The 27068-nt window shown below is 38.4% G+C and overlaps 1 pseudogene; it reads left to right on the forward strand.

The window, feature by feature from the left end:
* The first annotated feature begins 253 nt into the window (after window positions 1-253).
* Window positions 254-14557, forward strand: LOC120290549 (annotated as a pseudogene).
* The last annotated feature ends 12511 nt before the right edge of the window (window positions 14558-27068 follow it).

The raw sequence follows: 27068 nt of genomic DNA on the forward strand, positions 1-27068 counted from the left end.
ATCTAATTTTACCTAATTCGATGAAATGGATGTACGAGAATCAACATGACCAGCACGTTTACTCCATTTCATAGCCAAAAGATATCTTCTTCTTTTTTTCCTTTTTATAATGTGGACGGCATATATTTCTTTTTCTTTATTGTTTTGGGTTGGTTTCTCGTGAAGTGAAGAGGATAAGAGTGTATATTTATATCCTGTTTTCCACGCAATAATCGCATAGGTGCAGGGTGAGCAATAGCTGAAAGCTTGGCCAATGGAGTACTGCCCTACTTCACCCTTTCGGCTCGGCCTCCTCCTCCCGGCACTTCTATTTTTCCTTCTCAATCGTTGGAAGCGCACCAAGCTTCCCCCTCAGCCCCCAGCGTGGCCCATGATCGGCGACATCCTCGACCTCGGGATCATGCCGAACCAGAACCTCCACAGCTTCCGAGCCGAGCACGGGCCTGTCACGTGGTTGAAGCTCGGTTCTGTGAACACCATGGCGATCCAATCAGCTCAGGCCGCCGCAGAGTTCTTCAAGGGCCACGACATGGCATTCGTGGTTGACGGCTCTCGGCTACGACCAAGGTTATATATCTTCCGTTGCATGTATCATGTACATCTCTATAAATTTCAAAAAGCATGCATAAGTAAACTTTCCACTTAATTTTATTTGTAGAAGTCAGCTTGAAGTTTTAAGAGTTTAGATGCTAATTTAGTTTTGTTAGTGAAGCAGAGTCGAAACCAAGCTTAGCAAGCACTTTATTAAGTTTGACTTGAGCTTAAAAATTCGACCTTTCGTGTTGAACATTGGTAGTTAATAGGCCACTTTCCACATCCGATGCATCGAGATTTCATCGAGATTTCATCTTGGATTTCTAACCTCAAGCCCTATCAAGCAAGGGGTTCTTCGTCGGATTCTTTCAAGCCATTGCGAAATAAACAATTGGTAGAACTCTGCATGTTAGGAGTAGGGGCTTTCTTGTACGCTTCTCTCCCCACTATCCTTTAATTTAAAGTGAAGTGGAACCTTTGGAAAAAGCTTTGGGTCTAATCCGCGGGTAAAAATTTCTCCCGAAACCTCAATCGCGTCATTCATAGTAAGTCAAGTAGAGCTCATGAATTACTTAGAGGTCGATTTGACTATATCCCTATTTTTAACTATTTGCACAACTTGGAGCTATAATTTTTTTTCATGTCTAATATGTTACGCGCTGCTATACAGTCTCTTATTATAATTAATCGAAAAAAGTTTCATTTTATGGAGTGCAAGGAATCGACTTATCCCAATTCCTCTTTCTCCTGACATTTAATGTGGTGGGCAACATGGTTCTCTCGCGAGATCTATTGGACCCAGAATCAAAGGAAGGGCCCGAGTTCTACGATGCCATGAACCGGGTCATGGAGTGGGGCGGCAAGCCTAACGTAGCCGACTTCATGCCATGGTTGATATGGTTGGACCCGCAGGGGATCAAGGCAAGCATGGCGAAGGAAATGGGTCGAGCCATGAAGATTGCTGAAGGTTTTGTAAAGAGAGGTTGGAGGAGCGAAAGCTAAGGGGAGAGATGAGAACGACAAATGACTTCTTGGATGCGGTATTGGATTATGAGGGCGATGGAAAAGAAGGCCCTCGGAAAATTTCTTCCCAGAACGTAAACATAATCATTCCGGTGAGTTTGCTCCTCCCTTCCACGTCTAACACGGCCAAAAAGGCATGATCATATATTACCATCTTAGAGATATTAGGTCAAATTCGGTTTATTAAGTTGTGCAGTAAACTTAATTGACATTTAAACAAGTAGGATCAAGGACAAGTTTTACTAGTTAATATTAAAATAAGGGAGACAATATTTCCACCCTTATTTGACTAAATCCAACCACTTTTCACCAAAAAGGCGAAATTTATCTAAGTCATTCAATTGCTATTTAAAGTGGTGGCTCAAACTTATTTACTTTCTTTCTTTTTCTAGTTTTTTCTTCTCCTATGTAGGAACCATTTATCATAATCAAGATTTAACATTTTTCATTTTGGTTTGCTGTGGATGTCCCATGTATATTAAAGGCACTATGTTTTCACTTCATCATTATCAATATTTAATATGTTTCGTTTTGGTTTATTAAGCGGCGTGGTAAAATTAATTGACATTTAAACAAAAGATCACATCATGCGTCAAAGACAAATTTTAGTAGTTAATATTAAAATGAGGATGGCACTATTTTCGCCCCTTATATGACTACATCCATCCTCTTCTCCAAAAAAGATAAAATGGTTCTTAATCATTTGATTGCAATTTAAAGTGGTGGCTCAAACTTATTAACTTTCCTTCCTTTTCAAGTTTTTCTTCTTCTATTAGGATCTATTTATCATAATATTGTGGATATCCCATGTGTGTTAAAGGCACTATGTTTTTGCTTTAATAGTACAATTTACTTATGTAGAAACTCATAAAGAAAATTTTCATTAAATCAAATTTGTTTCAATGTTGTCTAAAAAATTTGTTGTGCGTGTCACCATTAAATCATTTCTTATCAATTTGTTCACATATACATATAATGGGATGATCGACGAAAAAAAAAAACCTACAAATAATTTTTGAAGTAAAATCATAATTACGTTCTCCAATGTAAAAATTTTAAAAGGTAATGTGACATCCTGAAATTCGACCCCGTTTCGATAAAGTGAAATGGGCATGTCGTCAACGTGCCTATGGTCCTTTTTCTCTGAGCTGATCACTCACGAGTTAACTAACCTATTGGGTGAAGCCGTTAAGGGATGTATCCGCGGTAAAATCCCTAAAAGCTACTCAATTGGTTGGATTGGACTAAAATCGCGTTTGATTGATTCTAACCATGAAATTTAAATTGGTTTCGGGAATCGAATATTCGAGCGTGTCACAATTCATTTTTAGGACCGTCTCATCGTCTATCAATTTATTGCCGAGTCCGAAATTTCAAGAAAGAAATTATCGGAGGAAAAATCGAAGACCAAAAGAAAATAGAAAGGAAAAGGAAAAGAGAAAAGGAAAATTGCATAAAGGCATTATGCATTTTTGTTTTTCTTTTTCTCTCTCTCCCCCTTTTTTCTTTCTCTTTCTCCCTTTCCCCCTCGTGCGAATTCCCCACCGCCCATTCCCTCTTTCTCTCTTTCTTTGACCAGTCAATGCTTATCCTTCTCTCTCCTCTCTCTTCTTTCTTCCCCCTCACGACAGAACCGGCTCTTATCTTCTCCTTCTTTTCTTCGCGTGCGAACTGCAAAGCCCGGAGACAGCTCTCCCCCTCGCCGTCGCCGCTCGTCCCGCCGCACACCGCCCGCGCCGCCCCGTGCGCCCGTCGCCGTCCCGCCGTCCGTCGCTCGCTGCCGCTCCTCCTCCGCGCGATCCAGCCAACCCAGCTGCTGTTCGCCCCTGTTCCGCACCGACCAGCCACCGTCCGGCCACCTCCGGCCACCGTCCAGCTCCGCCGGACCTCCCCGGCGTTCCCCTCGTCCTCCGCCGGCCTTCCCTCGCCGTTTTGGCCGTCGGATCTGCTCCGACCAGCCAAGGGCAGAAACCCACGAAATGGGTTTCCAGCTGGTTCGGGCCCGTTTTGGGCCGTTTCCGGGCCCCGGATCCGTGAATCGCCTTGGGAAGTATCGTTCCTCGCGTCGCCGCCGTCGGATTGATCCGACTTGCGCGTGATTTGGTGAGTAATCTCACTAATCTTGGATTAGTTGGCTAATTATGCTTAAGGTTGGTTTAGATTTAATTAATTATGTTTAGGTTGTTAGATTAGAATAAATTAGCAATTATTAGTCAATTGTGATGCGATTTAGATAAATTGATTGTGTAATTAGCAAGTAGACGTGGTCTACTAATTATTGGAAGTGCCTCGGGATTTTTCCCGACCCTTAGTGGGCTCCAATTAGGCTTTTTCGGGCCTAAGTGGATTTTTAGTATTTAATTATTAATTTTCGGAATTTCATTAAATAATTATTTATTTTCCGAAATTTCAACTGAGATGGCCTGGAACCGGAAAATTATGCTGATGACCGTGGTGAAGTCCGTTTATGTAATCGGGCTTTATTTTGAGCTAAATTGATTTTTTGTAATTAATTATTAATTTTCGAAATTAATAAATTAATTAATTATTTTTTAGAAATTAAGATTTTGATGGCCGACGACCGAAATCTCGTGCTGATCGTCGTGGCGCAGTCCGTTTATTTATTTGAGCTCCACGTTGTATGGAATTGAGTAAATTGTGATATTTTAGGGATTTACCCTAAATTGATTGGAATCGATTGAGATTGAATTATCGATTGGTGAATGGCCAAGTATGTTCATTCAGCATTTATAATGCTTTGTTGAGTTAATTTAATTATTTGATTGAGTATCGATTGGTGAATGGCCAAGTATGTTTATTCAGCATTTATAATGTTTTGTTGAGTTGATTTATTTATTTGATTGAGAAATCGTTGGGCATTGGTTGTCGATATCGAAAGTGAACTGGTAACCACTGCAAAGAGGACACGTGGCTCGGTGAATTGGAATGTCACCTGGAAAATGCACGTGAGTTCAGTGGTTGAATATGTCACCTTGGCGAAAAGGTCGCCCGAGAGAATGCACGTGGCTCGGAGACTCGGTATGTCGTCCCGGAGAATGCACGTGGCTCGGTGACAGGATTTGGCATCTAAAAGGACACGTGGTCTCGGCGAATTGATGCATCGCTTTGGTGAGATGCACCTTAGAGAATGCACGTGGGTCCAGCATTCCGGAATGGCATCTAAAAGGGCACGTGGTCTCGGCGAATTGATGCATCGCTTTGGTGAAATGCACCTGAGAGAATGCACGTGGGCCCGGGCATCTAAAAGGGCACGTGGTCTCGGTGACTTGATGCATCACTTTGGCGAAAAGGTCGCCTGAGAGAATGCACGTGGGCCCAAGGTTCGAGACACGTGGACTCGGAGACTTGGAATGTCGTCCTAGAGAATGCACGTGGCCTCGCTTTTAGATACTCCTCTGTGGAGAGTGATTTGTTTGACATGTAATCGACTAGGTCGATGCTTGGATTTGATGTTGTGAATCGATTGACTGAATGGAAATGACCGTGAGTGGTCTTGTTGGAATATAATCGACTAGGTCGATTTGATCGATGCTTCGATCGGTGATATGATTGCTTGGGTGCCTATTATGAATTGTACTGACTTGCAGGTGAGATCTGAGGCCAAGGTAAGTCCTCTGCCCTGTGCGTGTTTAGGCAGCCTTTAGTATAATAGTTTACTAATCGGGCTTAGTGGGGTAGAACTCGCTGAGACGTAGTCTCATCCCAGTTTGGGGAAAACCATTTCAGGACCCCGTTGAGGAGCTGAGGAGGAATCTGAGAAGGAGAACTCGGAGGTGAAACCTTGAGTAGAAGGATTTTGGAAGAAGAAGATAATCCCGAGAGGGGCCTTGAGTATGGCCTGGATGGGCTGAGAGTCTATCTTCTTTTGAGAATTCATTTTGATGTGAATAGTTATGAAGTGATTTGTGTTTTGTATAAAAGTTTGGTTATAAATTTCAATATGAAAAATATGGCCCTGCTTTTCTATCCCATCGTTTTATTGTCTGGGGATTTTAACTGCTTCCGCATGTGCTTAATAAATGAAAGGGTCGGCGATACTAGTCCTGGGATATCGCATTATAAAATCGACCAAGAATGAAGGATGTGTGCGTGCCCGAGGATCGGGGCGTGACAGGTAAAATGTAATTAAATCACAATTCTTATTAAATGAGAAATGTCTTTTTAAAAATTCAAGTGAAATCTCATCAAATGGGAATAACGAAAATTAATATCATCCATGAAGTGTTTCTGAAAAAAAAAAAAAAAAGACCTAATAAGAAAAGGTTTGATGGTGATATACATAACAAAAATAAAAGTTTATGAAGATGAGATTGTTAGAAAAGTTGTCTATACTAATCTCTAGATTCTATATGACAATTAATCCATTACTTTGCTCAACAATGTAAAAAAGAATCAGGTTTCTTGGAAATTTTTCTTTTCAACATAACTTATTCTGCAAAAGTAAAATTTAAAAATAAAAAGAAAACAAAATGCCTCCAATATACACATTCTAGCCATATTAAATAAACACAAAACATGTGAAAGTTTAATTATGGTGTAGATTCTAAATAATAATAGAATAAGAAGGAAAAAGAAGGAAAGTGGATAAATTTGGGTCTACCACTTTAAATTGCAATTTAATGATTGAGGGCAATTTTGCTTTTTTAATGAAAAATAGGGTGGAGTTAGTTATATGAGGGGTGGAAATAGCGCAACCCTTAAATAAACCATAAATCAATCTGGTGTTTTCCTAGAGCATTCGAGCTAGTTATTATAAAATGAGTGGGAATTGGCCAAACCAGGATAGAATAAAAAAAATCTATATACCAGTATCAACTTTTTGTTATGCAATGTTCTCTAAAAACTCAAAGTGTTAAAGGTTTTCATAAATAGTAAGTAGTTGTTGAAAATGCTATTTCAATTGTGGAAGGTATCATTGGACCTTAGTAAACAAGTCTTAAGCCTATAGAAGAGGTTGGATTGAGATCAACAATCTTATTCAAATTGGAACACAAAATGAGTAATTCTTTTGTGAATCTGTCGGCGCTCTTAACATTTGTTTGTCAATTCGAAGCATAGAAATTGCTATGTTTGATTGGGATTTTTTATCAGGTGAAGCACGAGAACTTTTACTATTAACCCGACGATTCAAGAGAGTGATTTTCAAGCGAGATAGAATTTTTTAATGATGGCACAAGATTCAATATTAGTGATATTCTAGCTAGACATTATAGTATATTAAATGGGTGTTTTTTTTTTTTGAATGGAAACCTTCATTCAATTTATAGAAACATTGCATCCCGCTTCCCTAGCATCTCATATAAGTAGATCTAACAAAATAGGTGGGGGGAAAGTAGGCCAAGAAGAAGGTAAAGACCCGCGCAACTGGGCCCTGGCAGCCCAATCTGTGATAGAGTTGGCTAAACGACAACAAAACCTAATTTGGAGTCAAGAGAAACAGGGGTGGAGAGTAGTCGCTTCAGCAAACATAGACCGAACCTCCCATGGCGTCGTTTGAGGATCTGTAATTGCTTCGACCATTGTAAGGCAATCCGATTCAACAATCAGCGGATCACTAGATTTGTCGAGCCGCAAAAGATGGTGCAGCGATGAGTTGAGTGCGAAGAGTTCAACCTGCAAAGCTGAGGTAGCAGTAACTCGATAGCTATATCCTTCCACCATTTTGTTAGGGAAATCCCTTATGATGTTTTGAAGATGACAAAATAAATCAAAGGCTACTAACATGTTTAATGGTTAAGTAATAGACCATGCAGATGATACAACATGTAAAGGATATTGTCAAAGTGTGAAGACGACCAGAAGACTGAACGTAACACATGTCCAAAGTATATTCTGAAGATTTCCAGACCTCTGTGTCAAAGTCTGAAGACTGCCAGACTTTAGTGTCAAAGTTTGTTCTACATCAGAAGTCTGCTCATTCTGACATATTCCAGACTGAACGTGAATGATGAACTAGAAGACAGACTCTATGCTGAAGCCGAACCGAAGACGAGACTCTATGTTGGAGCTAAACTTATTCGAGCGGTGTTCGAGACCTTAAAGCTAAATCTGTTCGAAGCGGATATGTTCGGACCAGATTGTAAAGTCTACGAGACTCGCATTGTAAAGTCTATTGCTTTCAGACTTTACATCCAGATTCGATGAAACATAACTCAAGCCCAATCATATAACGGCTAGTGAACTAGTTTGGATTCCACATCAAGATTGATTTGATTGATTTGATCTAATTGATTGACGATTGGATCTTGAAGACAAGAACTTTCTATACGAAGAAGCTTTACTTATGGAAACCAAGATTCCGTTTGTATGGGCGATCGGAATTAATTTGGGATTCTACCTTTGTCACTCAACGGCTACCAAATCTTCTAGATACGAGCTGTCCAATGGGTATATTGGAAGACGATTCTCCGGGATATTGTCCAACGGGTAGTTTGGAAGTGGAGGAGTATTTAAGGAGATGAAGGACCGATGAGCAAGTAAGAGACGGAGCGTAGAATTTATAATTCCAAAGTCTGAGCGACTTTCGATCATATACTTGTCTCTTGAGAGCTTAAACGTTTGTAATCGTGAGAGAAATACCAAAAGAGTGACTTAGTGAGATAGTGTGATCTACTACTAAGTGTTTGCACTCGAAGTTGTAATCTCTTGTTGATTGCATATTGGAATCCAGCCAAGAAGGCTGTTATCGTGGGAGAGTGGACGTAGGCTTGGATTAAGCCGAACCACTATAAATCTTGTGTTCTTATTCTCTTCCCTAACTCCTTTATTTTGTTCATACTAGTACTCTCACATTTTACCTATATGATTTCTACAAATGTAAGCTATGGATCATGTGGTATCTGCAATCTGAAAAGCCCCATCAATATTGATCTTCAGCACCCCTGGATCAGGGGGTTGCCACAGAGAGCATGGATCGGAAAGATTGATTCCTGAGGTTGTCGCGGTAGAGGAGGTATGCCGGTTTAATCGGGCTAATCGAAACTTAGCGAAAGCAGCTTCGACCACAAAAGAAGGATCGGGCTTCTGACCACTAAAGATAAACCCATTTTGCGCCTTCCATATTTGCCAGAGGAGTGCAGCGACAACATCCATACTAAGTAAGAGCTGTTTATGTTGAAATTTGTCTACAATCCAATCTACAATGCATTGTGAATTTGTTTGTAGTATAATGATATCAATCTTAGGGTGAGACCAGACCGAGTTAGTCCACGGGCATAGTAGAAAAATATGCTCGATCAATTCAGGGACTTCCTATGTACATAATATGCATTTGGGGGGTTATGAACTGATATGTTTGTCATAAAGATTGGCTTTGGTAGGCAGAGCATTCTGACAAATAGACCAAAAGAAAAGTCTAATTTTGGGGACAGTTTTAAGATTTCAAATACTCTTCCAAATTGGCTGAGATGGCTGAATGGAAGATGATACATTATGATCTATTGTGAGAGGGGCTGAGTATTTGATTGAATGATATGCACTCTTCACATAATACTGACCAAGAGGAGTAGCTATCCAAATTAGCTGATCTTTTGTACAATTAGATCTGACTGGAATGTTAAGAACTTCTTTGGTAACCTCAACATCAAATAACTATTGAAGTAGAGGAACATTCCACCGATTGTGATCCGGCAACATCAAATCAGCTACCCTTCGTAGCTCATTACTATTTGCAGGTCCACCGAGAGTTCCCCTAGGTAGCCATCGATCTTCACGAATTCAAATCTTTGTTCCATCCCCCACCGACCACTGTAGCTTTGGTAAAATTGAGTCCCTCCCTATTAGTAAGCTCTGCCAACCCCAGGAAGGGCGGTTACCTTTGGCTGCACAACTAAAATCTTGTGAGTGGAAATAAAGACCTTTGAATAGCTTACTCCATAGGGATAAAGGATACTTGATTAGTCTCCAGGCCTGTTTACCAAGTATTGCTTTATTGAAAGCAATTAGATCTCGGAATCCAAAACAACCATACTCCTTTATGTACTTTAGTGACTCCCAATTTCTCCAATGAATACCCTTCTTTGTACCGTCAGATTGCCACCAAAATCTCGCTATCTTTTGCTCAATAGACCGACAAAGAGACACAGAATCTTAAAGATGGACATGGTGTATTGAGGGATAGCTTGAACGACACTCTTGATAAGGACCTCTTTTCCACCTTTCGATACCAATTTTCTTTCCATCCATATGATTTTGAGTTCACTCTTCCCAAAATCCATGCAAACATATCTCGCTTAGAACAACCCCAATTTGACGGGATACCTAGGTATTTTCCAGTCTTATGAAGCACAGGAATTCGAAATTGGTGTGCTAGATTGTCCTTAAGTGTAGTAGGACAGAATTTACTGAAGAAGATGTTTGATTTATTCCGATTGACTGCCTAACCAGTAGCTAAGCAATATTGGTTCAAAATGTTAGCTAGATTTTGACATTCCATAACTTTCCCGTCTAAGAAAAAGATTGCATCATTTGCGAAAAATAAATGAGATAAGGTAGGACACCATCTATTCAATTGGATTCCCTTAAGATGACCCATATCAATGGCTTGATGTATTAAAGTTGACAAAAGATTCGCCATTAGTATGAATAGGTAAGGGGAAAGAGGATCACCTTGTTGAAGGCAACGCGTAGGATGGAAGTAGTTAAGTTGATCTCCATTAAACTTGATAGATATAGATATTGTCGTTATACAATGCATCACCCACTGCACCCAAATGGGATGGAAACCTAGTCTGAGAAAATAGTCTTTCAAGAAGTCCCATTCCACTTTGTCATAAGCTTTTTGCATGTCCATTTTTAAAATTGCCTGAAAATTCTGCTTCCTATTCCGAGTCTTCAGTTGGTGTAGCACTTCCTGAACTATTAATATGTTGTCCTAGATTTGGCGACCACTCACAAAAGCACTTTGTTCGGTAGAAATCAAGTCAGGTAGGAGGGATTTGAGTCTGTTAGCAAGGACTTTGGATTTATTTTGTAAGAATAGTTACACAGGCTTATGGGCCTATATTGGTCCAGGCTTTACGAGTTAGGGACTTTTGGGATCAAAGAGATAATGGTCTTGTTTAGATCGACGGGCATAACTCCTGTTTGAAAAAACTTCTAGACGGAAAGAATAAGCTCTTCCTTTAGGATATCCCAGTGAGTTTGGTAGAAGAGACCGTTTAATCCATCGGGGCCTAGTGCTTGAGTTTTACCTAACTGAAAAGTAGCTTTTCTATCTCTTCGATGTGATTGCAGCAACTAATTTGACATTCATTTCAGGTGTAACAACACTCGAACATTGATCCAGGATGGGGCCATAGTCTCGGTGTCCTGCTGACCTATAAAGTTTTGAATATAAAGCCATAGTCATATCCTTGACAGTGTGATCATCTCTAACCCATTCTTGGTTGTGATCTAGTAACATACTAATCTTGTTCCTTTGTCGTCGCTTAATAGTAGTTGCATGAAAGAATTTGGTATTTTTGTCGCCCCACTTTAGCCATTTTATTCTAGAACGCATCGCCCAATACTGCTCCTCTTGCTACCATGCCGCTTGTAGTTCTTGCTTTAAATTTGCGGCTAAATCTCTGTCATATGGACCGCTTGTCTGATTAGTTAGAAATTGTAATTACTGTTGCAAATCTGAGATCTGTGATTTGGCATTAGAAAACTTACATCGACTCCATTTATTTAGAGCTAAGCTGACCAGCCGAAGTTTGTGTGGCAGATTGCGCCCAATTGTCATAGCCAAGGCCCATGAAGTGGCTATTGTGCTGCTACAATCCTAGTGCTCTATCCAATAGGCCTCAAACAGAAAAGGTTTACATCTTTTGCTTTGTTTGGCTTCTGTATTTAATAGCAGAGGGCTATTGTCGGAGCCCACAGCAGGTAATGCAAAAACCTCAGCTTCAGGGAAAGTTAGTCGCCAATTCAGATCACATAGCACCCTATCTAACCATTATTTTACCAAGTTATCACCCTGACAATTATTCATCTAGGTAAAAGCACAACATTTACTATCAAGATCCATGAGTGAACAATCATGTAATACTTCTCTAAATGAATGTATTTGATGTGAGTCTGTTATTCGTTTACCCACTTTCTCCTATTGAGAGATAATCTCATTAAAGTCTCCAGCACAAACCCAAGGTAAAGAGTTGATGGATGCAATTTGGCAAAGAGTTGTCTAGAACAGTTGGCGAGATTGAAACAACACCGGTGCATGTAAGCAAGTTAACTTCATCGTTATACCTTTCCTTGAATTCGTACATATAGTATAAAAAAAGTGCTGAGTTGAGTCTTCCACTTGTAGGGAAATATGAGACTGCCAAAACATAGCCAGTCCTCCAGCGAGTCCTATAGGATTAATCAAGTGTGAGTTTAGGAAGTTAAGTCTATGCTGAAGTCTAGTTAGTATAGCCTCTACGTTCTTCGTCTCCATCAAAAAACCCAGGTTAGGCTTCTCTTTGACCACAAGGACCCTAAGGGCTTGAACTGTGAGGGGGAAGGCCCAGTCCCTAACAATTCCAACTGAGTAGCTTCATTTTGCAATCGGTGGCATTTTAGGGAAAGCCACCTCAACCCACTTACCGTCATCTTCAGCCGAAATAACATGAGTTTCCATAAGTAAATTTTCATCAAGACCTTCAAATAAGGGAATACGCGAGTCATGGGGAATTTGCCTTTTTAGTTTCTTTGCAATCCTTGCCTTGGTCGATAATCGAGTATACTTTTGTTTCTTTTTTGATACATCCTCCATAATCTAATTCTGATTGCCTTGCTGTTGTATAGGTGCAGGAGGTAGTGCTGCGTTTATGGAAGTCACCGGCAAAGTACTTGCTTGAAGGAGTGGCTGAAGCAGAGCAGCCGCATTAGATTGAATTACCGAGCTGTGATAATGCTGATAATCTGTGTCCCTGTCCTTAATAGTTAGTGGGACTTCTTTTACTCCTTTCATCTTTTGTGCAGTAGGTATAATAGCGCTAGTTGAGGGAATCGCAGACTTTTGGCCTTCAGGACAAAGGCACAGGTTATGTTGTTGATGCACTGAGGAGTGAGAGTATAACATGTCGGGTCTTGATTGATGTTCCACTATTGTAACTTCTATGGGAGGTAACGCTGGTAGTTTTGTGGTCACTGAAGGAGGAGTTTCAGGTATCACTTCTTTAGTGTCTTCAGAATTAGCATTCATCCCATAAAAGATAAGCCAATAGGGACTATGTTCCTTGACCTCTGCTCTTAACCATTGTCCAAATGACATTTTCTCTTTGCCTGTCAATTTCAATTCATTGAATGGGATTTCTTGATAATAAGTAGCATAGTGTCCTAGTCAACCACAGGAGTAGCAAAAATGAGAAAGTCGCTTATAACAAAAATCAAGCTAGATAGCCTTACCAGCTATTCGAATTAACAATCCTATTTTCAATGGTTGACCTAGATAAGGTTCTATCCGAACATAGCCAGCTCTGATAGTAGTTCCCTCCTTTTTTATCAATTTTCACCTCCAATACTTTGTTTACACTCTTTACCGCTTTACAAAGCATTTGGTCTGAACACCACTCAAGGGGTAGTCCAAAAACTTGTACTCAAAATGCACAAGTAGTAAAATCATAGCAATGTAAAGGTGTATTTGGTCTCCAAGCCTTAAGTATTACCAAATGACCAGCAAAGTTCCATGGACCACCCTCTAATACTCTCTGTTTATCAATTTCTAATTTGAAAGTTGCGACATAAAGCCCAGCTTCACGTTGGGTAATTTCAACTTGTTCTATCCACCAAACTCGCCTCAGAGTATTTTGAAGAGCTTGAAGATTGATAGAAAGATTTGAAAGAATTGTACCTACAAACACATTTCGGCACTCTTGTAGCTGTTCCATCGGAGGTGATTCGTCCCAGACCTCAATATCATAGTCAGACCACAAACGACCCATTCTGTGACTGAGGGCAGCCACTCACGATTCCTCTTCCTGATGATGGGAATCCATAAGTAAATCCCCAAGGTAACGGCTGAATTAGGTCAGAAAGGATTCGGACATGCTGGGGCGATGGCGAAAAAACTGTATAAGGAGAGGAAAATGGGGAAGATTTAGGGAGGAGAACAGAAGATGGTGGATAATTCAAGGAAAATTGGCATCGTTGGTGTAATTGAGTCTAAAATTGAGAATCAGACTGAACGAGGGTTGGAACCAGAAATGCGAAGGAGATGAAGAAAAGAAGGACTGAAAGAGCAGTCAATTGCTGGGTCAGAGCCATCGGTAGCTGGGTTCAATCCATCTACAGCAGGGGGATTATCAGTAGGGTTGTGGATTACCAGTGGGGTTTGAGATGAGAACTACCATTAATGGTAGATATGAACTCTGCATGTCGAGAGAGAGCTTTAGAGAACTTGGGATCGTCTATATTAAATGGGTGTCTTTGATGGTGTAGGAAATGTTTTTCGCTGGATCAAAGACTACAAGCAGCACCATCGAGTGGGCGATGGCGGAGCTACTCCGCCAACCCGAGTCCATGAAAAAGGCCAAAGATGAGATTGCCAGGTTGTGGGGTTGACCAGAAAGCTCGAAGAAAATAACACGGAAAAAATACCGTTTTTGCAAGCTTTGGTGAAATAAACCCGCATGCTTTAAGGGAAACCAGATTCATGGGATTTGATATACCCAAAGATACACAGGTTTTGGTGAATGCGTGGGGAATTGGAAGAGACCCGGATGCCAGGGAGGACGCATTGGCGTTCAAACCAGAGAGGTTCCTAGGATCTAACACTGACTTCAAGGGTCAAAACATCGAGCTAATTCCATTTCGATCAGGTAGAAGAATGTGCGTCGGACTTTCATTGGCGCATAGGGTGCTTCATCTGGGTCTTGCAACGTTGCTTTACCATTTCAATTAGGAACTGGGTGGTGGTTTGACTCCGAAGACCCTAGACATGAGAGAGTGGGTCGGAATAACACTAAGGAAGCTCCATCCTTTGAAAGTGGTACCTAAGAAACGTAGAGTGTGATGTCTTTGGTATATTATCCATAGTAACTAGTTATTGACTGGTAGTAAAGGAAATGACAAGACATGATGCCATGTACCAAAAACCAGCACAAGAAGTGAGATTTTCATGAATATAATTTCAACATATAATTACCCTAAGTATATAAGCGCTGATGTCTTCGGGAAACTACTGTTGGAGAAAACTTCCTTGAGTGTTTTGAAGTTGACAAAACGTTTCCATCAGTCTAGTCTGAAGAGTTGCAGACTCTTCCATCAAAGTCTAAAGACCTCTGGACTGCCAGACTCAAGACCCAAAGTCTATCCTCATTGACAGTTTCTAGACTGTCGAAGAAGGCTTATCCAGAACTGAGTATTTCGTTGAAGATTTGATTCTATCGACTGAAGAAGATCTCTTGGTTGGATACAGGATGTCGGAATCCATTATTCAAATTGAGATTGATTCAGAGATTTTGGATCCGTTGATTAGCAAAGTATACTTGGAAGGTTCTACTTATGGAAACCTAGATCCTGATTCTATAGGCGAGTAGGATTGGTGGGCTATCGTCATATTCCTTAAATAACTCGAAATCTCCCTAATTGATTATGTCCAACGGGTAGATTGGAAGAACTCCTTTGGTAAGTGCCAATGGGTGTGATGGCATGAAGGAGTATATAAGGAAGACGTTCCAATTGTTCAAGTGTGTGCACAATAGAAGAATTCCAAAGTCTAAAGCTCCTTGTTCTCAGTCAATTCAATTGTTGAGCAAAATCTTGTACTCAAAAGAGAGTTTATATCTTTGTGAGACCTTGAGAAAGTGTAGTAGAGTCTCTACACTGTGGAATCAAGGAAGAGCTTTATTGTAACAACTCTTTTAATTCATAGTGAAATCCAACTAGTGGGCTATCAGTGCAGAAGAGTGGACGTAGGCTTGAATTAAGCCGAACCACTATAACCATGTGTTCTTATTCTCTTCCCTACGCTATTTTACTTTGATCGTAACTCAATTTGTTTACAAGAGTCTAATTTCCTTTTCATAATTTATTATTGATTAGAGTTACACACTTCTCTCGGGGAAATTTGTTTTTACACATATTCACCCCCCTTTAGGTGCTCGTACTAACTTTCACAATTTGTATCAGAGCTTGTGTACTCACTTAAGTTGAAGTGTTTTACTTCAAAGTTAAAGATCTATGGCTAGTATGTTAACTCAAGGTCTGGTTAAAGGGCAAAGCAATATCAAACCACCTTGTTTTGATGGAAAGGAATACAACATATGGAAAAACAAGATGAAAGCATTCCTAAGATCAAAGGATCCTCTGGAATAGGATGTGGTAGACAAATGAATCATTCCTAAAACTGCACCAGTCTCAAAAAGAGGAAAAGAAGCTGTTGAGTCCAGTGAAATTACTCAAGAAGAGATAACCAAGAGACAAGCTCTTAATGCAAAAGCAATTTATTCTTTATATTGTGCATTATCTCCTACTGAATATAACAAAATATCTTCTTGTGAAACAGCTAAAGAAGTCTGGGATAGATTACATATCACCTATGAAGGAACTAATCGAGTAAAAAAAACCAGAATCAATATTATGCTTGGTCAATATGAAGCATTCAAGATGAAACCAAGAGAATCTATCACTGACATGTTTAGTCATTTTACAGAAATCGTGAATGGTCTTGAATATCAAGGTCAACCAATTTCTGGACCCATGAAGGTAAACAAGCTACTGTGTGGACTGTCCAAGGATTATAATCACATAAGACCTCAATAAGGGATACACAAAGAATCATGCCACTCTCTATTGATGAATTGGTTGGGACTCTTCAGTCTTATGAAGTGGAGCAAATCAATGAAGATGAAGATCCTAAAGGTAAGAAATCTATTGCATTAAAATCTAATGATGATTCTAATGTCACAGATTCTGAAGACGGTATGGATGATGAAGAGCTTGCTCTCATAATAAGAAGATTCAAAAACTAAATAGAAATGGGAGAAAATTCAATCCAAATAAACAAATTTTTCAAAAGCAAAAGATTAAGTCAGTTGAGGATGATGAATCCAATAAAGACGTAGTCTACTTTGAATGCAAGAAAAAGGGACACATTAGACCCAACTGTCACATTCTAAAGAAAAAGAAAGGAAAAGTTGAGAAATATCGAAAGGCATTAAAGCAGAAACTTGGAGTGATACAAAATGTGAGGAAAGTGATGATGATTATGCCAATATTTGTCTCATGGCACAATTAGACTCAAATTCAGATTCAGACTCAGACTCAGAAAGTGAAATCGAGGTAAGTAATTTAAAAATCCCTACTAAAGTTTCTAGATACATTGATGAATTGTGTCTTAGTCTCAAAACCTCTCTCAAAAGGATTTCTGAACTTAAAAAGAAAAATTCTGCACTGAAACAATAGGAAAATGTTTGGAAATAAAAGGTCAAAAGTTTAGACAAAAGTGTTACTACTTTGAAAGAAAATGCAAACAATATTTCAAAAGAAAATGCATTCTTGAAAAATGATATCTCAAGTATTTCTAAAAGATTTTCTACAGGATCTGAGAAATTTGAAAAAATTCTTTCAATACAAAGACCTTACTTCAACAAATCAGGTTTAGGAATGACTGTTGAAACCATTCCTCTAATTGATTTTTCTAAAGTAAATGAAAGAATTAAGCAAAGACCTACAAGAGATTCTTACACAAATCATTTCCAAAAAGTTTTTGTAAAACCTGTAGGTCGCAGTGCTCTTAAATGATCTAAGTGCAATAGCTCATATCATTTTGAGAAATAATGTCTTATGGTTTAGAAGCCTATTAAGAAGGTATGGACAAAGACTGTATATTACACTAATACTGATGGACCCAAGAAAATATGGGTACCAAAGAAAGCTTGAGTCTCTTTTTTAAATGCAGGTCACTATCAAGAAAAATGTTAAATGGTACTTGGATAGTGGATGCTCAAGACATATGACAGGAGATTCAAATTGCTTCATAAAACTTATACAAGTTAATGGTGGAAAAGTTTCTTTTGGAGGAAATAGCAAATGAAGAATTGTGGGATATGAAACTTTAAAGATTGGAAGCTCACGATTAGTAATGTTTCCTTAGTAGAATGACTCAACTACAACTTGCTGAGTATCAGTTAGCTATGCGACACTGGTTTCAAAATCAACTTTCAAGAAGGAATATGTTCAGGAACTAGTAAAGACTCAACTACAACTTGCTGAGTATCAGTTAGCTATGCGACACTAGTTTCAAAATCAACTTTCAAGAAGGAATATGTTCAGGAACTAGTAAAGACTCAACTACAACTTGCTGAGTATCAGTTAACTATGCGACACTAGTTTCAAAATCAACTTTCAAGAAGGAATATGTTCAGGAACTAGTAAAGACTCCTCTCAGTCTTTCATGAGGCGAAGACATGGGATATCTATCTTTTGGATATCAAACCAGATGAAACCCAATGTCTAATCTCAATTCAAGAGGAAGCAAATTTATGGCACAAAAAACTTGGGCACATCAACATGAAGCAAATAGCCAAAATCTCAGTAAATAAGCTTGTTCATGGACTACCCAAACTAACATACCAAAAGTTTGATCTATGCACACCATGTGTGTTGGGAAAACATGTAAGAAACTCATTCAAACCAAAAAAATCAAGTATCCACTAATTGTGTACTGTAGCTCTTGCATATGGATCTCTTTGGACCAACCAGAACTAAGAGCATTGGAGGTAAGAAATACTGCCTAGTAATTGTGGATGACTATTTATGATTCACTTGGGTATATTTCCTGGCAAGTAAGTCTAAAACATTTTCTTATTTTATAAAGTTTGCTAAAAATGTCCAAAATGAGAAATTATATGTTATTTCAATTATACAAACAGACCATGGAGGTGAATTTGAAAATCAAGACTTTGCAAAATTCTGCGATGAATCTGGTTTTCAGCATGTGTTCTCTTCACCATATACTCCAGAGCAAAATGGAGTCATGGAAAGAAAGAATAGATTGCTGTAGAAAATGGCTAGAACTCTTTTAATTAAAAGCAACATCTCTTCTTGTTTTTGGGCTGAAGTAGTTTCTACAACGTGCCATATTATTAATAGTCTTTTTAAGGCATATTCTGAGAAAACTCCCTATGAGTTATTCAAAGGAAATAAGCCAATTGTTTTGTATTTTCATGTGTTTGGATGTAAACGTTTTATATTGAAAAATGCAAATGATCGAGTTGGTAAGTTTGAAGAAAAATCAGATGAATGTATCTTCCTTGGATATTCTATTACAAGCAAAGCTTATAGAGTATACAACAAAAAGACTCAATTTATGGAGGAATCGATGAATGTCAAATTTCAAGACTTTATGAAAAATCAATTGATTCAGACTCAATTTGAAGAATCTGAACCTGCTCCAGACTCTACAAAGTCTAAATCTCCAGAAGTAGCTCAGACTTCATAAGACTAGCAACAAATGATCATCGAAGATTCAAATGAGAAAAATGATCAACAATCTGACAAATCAACCAACAACTGGAAGCATAAGTCCAGTCATCACAAAAATCTCATTATTGGTGATATTAATGAAGGAATTCACACAAAATCCAAAAGGTGTGAAGAGTCTAGTGCTGTGGCTCTTATTTCTGAAATAGAACCCAAAAGTATAGAATAAGCTCTAACTAATGAAAGCTGGATTGAAGCTATGCAAGACGAACTCAAGCAATTCAGTATCAATGATGTATGGGAATTGACTTCTAAACCGAAAGGTAAATCTATCATTGAAGCTAAATGAGTTTTCAGGAACAAGATGAACGAGAAAGGAAAAGTCATAAGAAACAAAGCAAGACTCATGGCCAAGGGATATACGCAAAAGAAGGGATAGACTATGATGAGACTTACGTGCCAATAGCAAGGTTAGAAGCAATTAGATTATTACTTGTTTTTGCTTGTCATAAGAATTTCAAGTTATTCCAAATGGATGTCAAAAGTGCTTTCCTAAATGGATTTATCCAAGAGGAAGTCTATGTGGAACAACCACCCGGTTTTGAAAACCCAAGGAAACCATACTCGTATTCGAGGACTGAAAAAGGCTTTATATGGTTTAAAGCAAACACCTCGAGCTTGGTACAACAAACTAAGTAAGTTTTTAATTCAAAATAGTTTTGTCAAAGGTAAAGTAGATACTACATTGTTTATCAAAATAGAAAGTAAAAGTTTTTTTCTTGTTCAAATTTATGTTGATATTATTTTTGGATCTTCTAATGAAAATCTGTGCAAGAAATTCTCTAAGTCTATGCAGGATGAATTTGAAATGAGCATGATGGGTGAACTAACCTTCTTTCTTGGGCTTCAAGTGAAACAACTGAAGGAGGGAACCTTTATTCATCAAGAAAAATATGCTAAAGAACTTGTCAAAAAGTTTGGACTGAGAATTGCAAAAGACTGATATACCAATATCAAGTTCTTTGAAGCTAGACAAAGATGAAGGAGGAAAGAAAGTTTACTAGAAGCTATATAGGAGTATTATTGGTTCACTTCTTTATCTTACTACTTCTAGACCTGACGTTTTGTTTAGTGTTTGTATTTGTGCCAGATTTCAATCAGATCCTAAAGAATCTCATTTAAGTGTTGCAAAGCATATAATCAAATACATTGCCTCAACTTCAAATTTAGGTCTCTTATATCCTAAAGAATGAGACTTCACTCTTCTTGGATACTCAGACGCAGATCTAGCAGGATGCAGAGTTGATAGAAAGAGCATCTCGGGCACCTGTCAACTACTTAGAAACAAGATAGTGTCTTGGTTTTCAAGGAAGCAAAGTATCGTAACTCTTTCTACGGCAGAAGCAGAATATGTAACTCTAAGAAGTTGTTGTCCACAAATTATGTGGATAAAACAACAGCTAAGAGACTTTAAAATTGAAGATTCATGCACAAAGGTCAAATGCGACAACACCAGCACAATCAATCTTACCAAGAATCCGATTCTTCACTCAAGAGCAAAACATATAGAGATTTGACATCATTTCATTAGAGATCATGTTCAAAATGGAGAAGTTTCGATTCAGTTTATTGATTCAAAGAATCAACTATCGGATATATTTACAAGGCCTTTGGAGAAAAATCAATTTGAAGTTATTCGTTCCAGACTCAATATCTTAAAGTCTGAGGAAGTTCAGACTCAAGACTGAAAGTCTAAACACACTCAGACTCAAACAATCAAGATTTATGACTGTAAGTTACTTCTATTTTATAAACTTATCTCTCAGATCAAATCTCGAAAATGTACAATCATCTATCCGTAATTGATTGATGTTATTTCCCAGTCTTCGTGATTATTGCAATCTTTCCTTTTTGAAAAAAAAAAAGTTATTTTTTAAATGACAGTTATCTAATTTTTGAAAAGGCAGTTATTTTTTTAAAATGCATTTTTATATTTCCTTTTACGACGTTCCGTATACCTCGCTTCGACTGCCTTATATACTGTTGGTTCTTCTTCGTTTTACTCACAAAAGCCCTAAGAGAGCACAAATCTTCCACTTATGTCTTCTTCTCTTGTTTAATGCTCGAAAAGTTTTCATCTTTCTTACGAAACAAGCTTGGAATCTCTCAAAGACTGTGAAAATGTCATCTCAAAGAAAGTCTTCGAGGATCGTAAACAGGGGACCACAGCAAATGCGTGAGGGACCTACGCATTTTGATCTCACTGAGGAAGAAGAATCTCCTAGAGCGGCAGAGCCCACAATATTCTCAGGCAGCGTCCATCTCCTCCATCTAGACCTCAGAATATTGAACATCGAGAAGAAGAAGAAATCATCGAAGATGCGGAACCCGTAAGAACACAAAAGCTCTCTTTTACTTTTAAGCTTTACCGTGCTTTGAAGAGGAGTGGTACTCCTTTGAACTATATTGATGAATTTTTGAAAGACAAAGGGTATCGAAATGAAACCTATCTTTTACGCACAATAGAACGATTGGGAATTGCCCCTGCGAGGCCAGCAAAAGAAACATTTGCAAATATCCCAAGCGATCCACGTGTTAGAGGATTGAGTCAACCTGATGGGAATGATGGTGATAGGATGTACACTCAATTTAAACCTAGAATGGGTGTTGTGGCGAAAATCCAAAGCAAAATGACAGATTTGTTTCGTTCGGAAGAACACAAGCAACTATACTCTAAGTTGCTAAAGCGTGGTGTGATTAACCCTAGAAGTATGGACTTTGATTTTCTTGATTCTCTGAATGTCAAGCTGAGAGAGAAATTCAATCTTCTTCAACTAGAACGGTTTTAATCTAAACTGACAGAGGCTCATGCTGAACTCACTGCTTAAATCTATTCGCATCCAAGTTTCTTGGCTGCGAATAGATTCTCTTTCAGTGTTCGAGATCAAGACTATGTGGTTGACATGAATACATTGGCTGATGTGATTGGGGTTGAAAGAGGGAGATACCAACCAATCAGTGTGTCTATTGGTCGTGCGACGATAAAGCTTGTTCAGGATAGAACGACGAAAGGAAAGATTTCATATTCGAGGATGAATGCCTCCAACATTTTGCTTCACAAGATAGTGATCAACTACCTCAAACCCAAATCAACTTCAAAGACCGACGTTTCAAACTCGGAGGCAAAGCTTATGTATGCCATTAACGCTGGCAAAAAGTTCTCTCTTCCACACACTATTATATTCCACATGTACAGAACAATAGTGAAGGACAAGGACCAACTTCCTTACTCAACACTTGTCACCAAGTTATTCAGACATTTGAACATTCAACTTCCCCGGATTCTTTATGTTCAATTATGCGATCAAATGGTGGTGGGACTGAAAATGGTCTCTAAAATGCGTCTAAAGGAACTTAACAAGGCTTTTGAGCAATTCAAGGTTAAAACCCCTGTTAAGACTCACCCAGTCTCTTCGGCTGCAAAGCGGAAAGGGAAGGAGCCCATGGTTGCTCCATCCAAGAAAAAAAGAACACTCATCTTGGAGGATGAAGAGGATGAGAATGATATCACAATTTCTGCTCTTGCATTGAAGAACTTAAGTTGTTCTGTTCCAGAGACAAAGGAGAGACAGGAACAAGACAAGGACGAGATCGAACAGAGGACTGGAGAGAGAGAATCATTGGAGAAAGAAGCATAGGAGGAAAGGATTGAGGAAGAAGAAGAAGAGGAAAGAGGAGAACAAGAAGAAGCAAAGCATGAAGAGTACTTCTCACCGCCCCGAAGGCATTGAAACAAGGGGAGATCCCGAGAAAAGAGGTACGTCCTCAATTGTTGCCACTAGTGAAGGAGTAAGTCGTTCTCCAGCAGATTCAGAAGACATCTATGCCTCTCAATTTCTTGAGGAAGGCCATGAGGTTTCATCGCCCAATCTGCATGATCGTGCTGACTTGCCATCATCTGCCAATACACCATTTGATCGTGCAGAAGCCAGTACTCAAACTGATAATTCAGCAGACTTTCGCAGAGTGCTTGATGTTCTCTTGAAGATGCAAGGCCAAATTTATGCTCTGGGATGCGAAGTATAGAACTTGCAAAATGTAGGTCAAGCCTCTTCAGTTTCTTTGCATGATCAACTCCATGCCCTTACTCTTCAAGTTCAAGCAAATGCCAAGGGTGAAGATGTGGCTCAACTAAAAGAGGATTTGAAAAAGCTGGAAGGGATTATCTAGTCATTGGGAGATTTCCAGCTTGTTTGTGTTCCCAAGCAATCATAATTTCATTCTCTTTTCATCTCTATTTTTTTAATGCTGACAAAAAAGGGGGAGAGATGTGGTGTAGATTTGAGATTTAAACTTTTGAACTCTTGACTTTTGTGTTTGATTGACTTTACTTTTGTGTTTGGTTGTTTGGCTATGATTGGATTTGGATTTGGACTGTTTAAACATTTGTTTATCTTAAGCACTATTGGTATTTCATGGCAAAGATAGTTGCTCATTTACAAGACTAACCTACCTTCTGTGGATGCAGATTTTAATGTTATCTTTACTAAGCCAATTATCCTTTGTGAAATATCTATGTTTGCTTGAGTATTGTTTTACAGGTCAAAGTTATCCAAATCTGCAAGAAAGTTTTGTCACTATCAAAAAGGGGGAGATTGTTGGAGAAAACTTCCTTGAGTGTTTTAAAGTTGACAAAACGTTTCCATCAGTCTAGTCTGAAGACTTGCAGACTCTTCCATCAAAATCTAAAGACCTCCAGACCGCCAGACTCAAGACCCAAAGTCTATCATCATTGACAGTTTCTAGACCGTCGAAGAAGGCTTATCTAGAACTGAGTATTTCATTGATGATTTGATTCTATCAACCGAAGAAGATCTCTTGGCTAGATACAGCATGTCGAAATCCTTTATTAAAATTGAGATTGATTTAGGGATTTTGAATCCGTTGATTGGCAAAGTATATTTGAAAGGTTCTAATTATGGAAACCTAGATCCTAATTGTATGGGCGAGTAGGATTGGTGGGCTATCGTCATATTTCTTAAATAACTCGAAATCTCCCTAATTGATTATGTCCAACAGGTAGATTAGAAGAACTCCTTTGGTAAGTGCCAACGGGTGTGATGGCATGAAGGAGTATATAAGAAAGACGTTCCAGTTGTTCGAGTGTGTGCGCAATAGGAGAATTCCAAAGTCTAAAGCTCCTTGTTCTTAGTCAATTCAATTGTTGAGCGAAATCTTGTACTCAAAAGAGAGTTTATATCTTTGTGAAACCTTGAGTAGTCAATTCAATTGTTGAGCGAAATCTTGTACTCAAAAGAGAGTTTATATCTTTGTGAGACCTTGAGGAAGTGTAGCAGAGTCTCTACACTGTGGAATCAAGGAAAAGCTTTACTGTAACAACTCTTTTGATTCATAGTGAAATCCAGCCAGTGGGCTGTCAGTGTGGAAGAGTGGATGTAGACTTGGATTAAGCCGAACCACTATAACCCTGTGCTCTTATTCTCTTCCCTACTCTCTTTTACTTTGATCGTAACTCAATTTGTTTACAAGAGTGTAATTTTCTTTTCATAATCTATTATTGATTAGAGTTACACACTTCTCTCGGGGAAATTTGTTTTTGCACCTATTCACCCCCCTCTAGGTACTCGTACTAGCTTTTACAACTACAAGCTGTTATGTTAGCATTTGGGTCTTGTTTAAGTTGTATGACTTCAGCATGTAGCAGGGTAGCTCATCTTCCTTTTATGACATCGATAAAACCTTACTGGTCATTAAAAAAAAAAACAATTAATCTAAAGTTGTTTCCACAGGTGAGTGCACAATGGATGTCTTTAATGGTGCCTACGATAAATTCCCGATTCAGAGACCCCGAGCAGTACTAACCAAAGTTAAGAAGGCAACGGCTTAATTAGGTTGTTGAATAATAGAATAAGGAGGTAAGAGAGACCGACATGAAAGAAAAGAAACAAAAAGAATATTGTATGTTCTTTTCATATCTTGTCAAATTTATATGGACAATTGATCGCGTGCACCTGCACCACAACCAACATAAACACGGTCGAAAAATGGTCCTGGCCCACGCACTTTGTCACTTTTGCAAACTACGCTAAAATAAATAAAAGATTGTATATTTGCTAAAGAAGCCCATAGATACCTCACGATTCGAGGCGCGAACACCTCAAGTGGCAAAACTTGACACATATGAATACATAAGTACCACAACTTCCAAAAGATAGACTTAAATGTCAAAATCAAAGAAGAAATGAATATTTAAGCGCCAATGATGAGAATTTCCAGCCAAACAACTAATGTGGCTTTTTCTAGCAAAATTTTTAACTGATGTGACAAATTTCTTTTTTTTTAAATCATCCACATGACGCTAACATGAATAGATAAGCTTAAAACGATATCATTTTAGTTCAAATATGATATTTAATATAAACATTACAAAATTAAAATTTAAAAATAATTTTATAAAAAGAAAAAAGAATTAAATTTGGGGTCATGGAGGCCCTTGCCACCACTGCCCCACCATCGCTAGAAAGGGCCGGCAATGGTAGCCAACCCACACCCCATCCTCGGCAAAAAGGCCCCACTATCACCAACCCTTTTTGGCCAAGGTGGGGCAACGACAACGAGGGTGAGGGCCTAGGTCTCCACGACCTCAAATCTAATTCCCTTTTAATATAGTTTCTTAAATTTAATTTAATTGATATTTATGTTAAAAATAAAATTTCAGGGCAAAACAACATTGTTTTGAGACAAGGATGCTGAGTGGACATTCCAGCAAGCCATGTAAACTAGTATTAATGAAATAATACCACGTTGGATTTTTGGCAAGTCTTACTGGAGTTGGTACTTAAGTGTCTAATTTTTTTAAAAAAAAAGTGACACTTAAGTGTACATTTTGAAAGTTTTAACACTTATGCATCCACTCATGCCAAGTTTAAACAGTTATGGTATACTTCTTCCATCTTGATTCACATTCAAGATCTATCTATACATAATCCAAAAGAATCTACTGCGCCTTTGGATTTAAATTTCTAATCTGCTTTTGAACTTCTAATCAATAAATTTAGTTTAGTATGTTCTCCTTTTACTTTTCTGTGGCTGATATCAATGAAGTTCTCTTTGGGACCAATCAACTACATACCAAATGAATGCGTCAACAAATAAAATTGATACAGATAAAGAAAATCGGTTAAAGACCATAGTTCAATTTCTGTCCGTCATCTTAGGTCATTTCCAAGAGCGCATTAACCTCTTACCTGACGAAAAGCTCTGACTTGTAATGTACATGATTTAGTCCAATTTTAAAAATAAATTAGGCTCTGATCATGCACATAGTTCATTTATTGGTCCTATCACCCAAGAAAATGAAGGCAAAGGCAATAATTTGGTGAGATTTTGTAGGATCATTACTAATGTTCTAAGAGCTTAAACTATTATATGACAGTGCGATATAATATTTGAATGTTCTAACACCCCCTTCACACGTAGGTTGGACTTTGCCTAAGCCTAAAGCGTGGAAATATGGAATTAAGGAAGCAATTAGAGAGTTTGAAAAAATTTGAACTCAGAACATTACTGTGTGCCTCTTAATGTTCAAGGTCATTTTTTAAATTGAGTGGAAAGAATGTTTATATAGGCATAGATCTAGGGCTTTTCTGAAGATGCCCCTTTCCAAAATTGAATCCATGAAATTATGCGATAGGTTCAAGATAAGAATTTGAGGCATTTCTTTTTCCTATCTCCACCAAACTTAATTATGTGATAATCTTTCCTAATTTGCACTCCCCACGTGCATCTTATATGCAAATTTCGGCCACCTACGGTATTCAAGGGGCTCGACTGAATTTTATACTCTTGCGGGCTTAGTCCAATAATTTAATTAATTTTATAGCCCCTACTTAAACTCATTAGATCCGGTCCAATTAGAATTCAATTTATGCGGGCCTATTACAATAAAAATAAAATGTGCTACTGTGCAAATGTAAATTAATAATATTTTTACTTAGGAATCGACATTGACTCCTAATATTCTTTGCAATGAATGGGCCATCAAAATTTAATTGTTAACAACTGCTCTTCTTTAAAAG

Source organism: Eucalyptus grandis, chromosome 2 (assembly GCF_016545825.1).
Source record: "Eucalyptus grandis isolate ANBG69807.140 chromosome 2, ASM1654582v1, whole genome shotgun sequence".
Taxonomy (NCBI): Eukaryota; Viridiplantae; Streptophyta; class Magnoliopsida; order Myrtales; family Myrtaceae; genus Eucalyptus; species Eucalyptus grandis.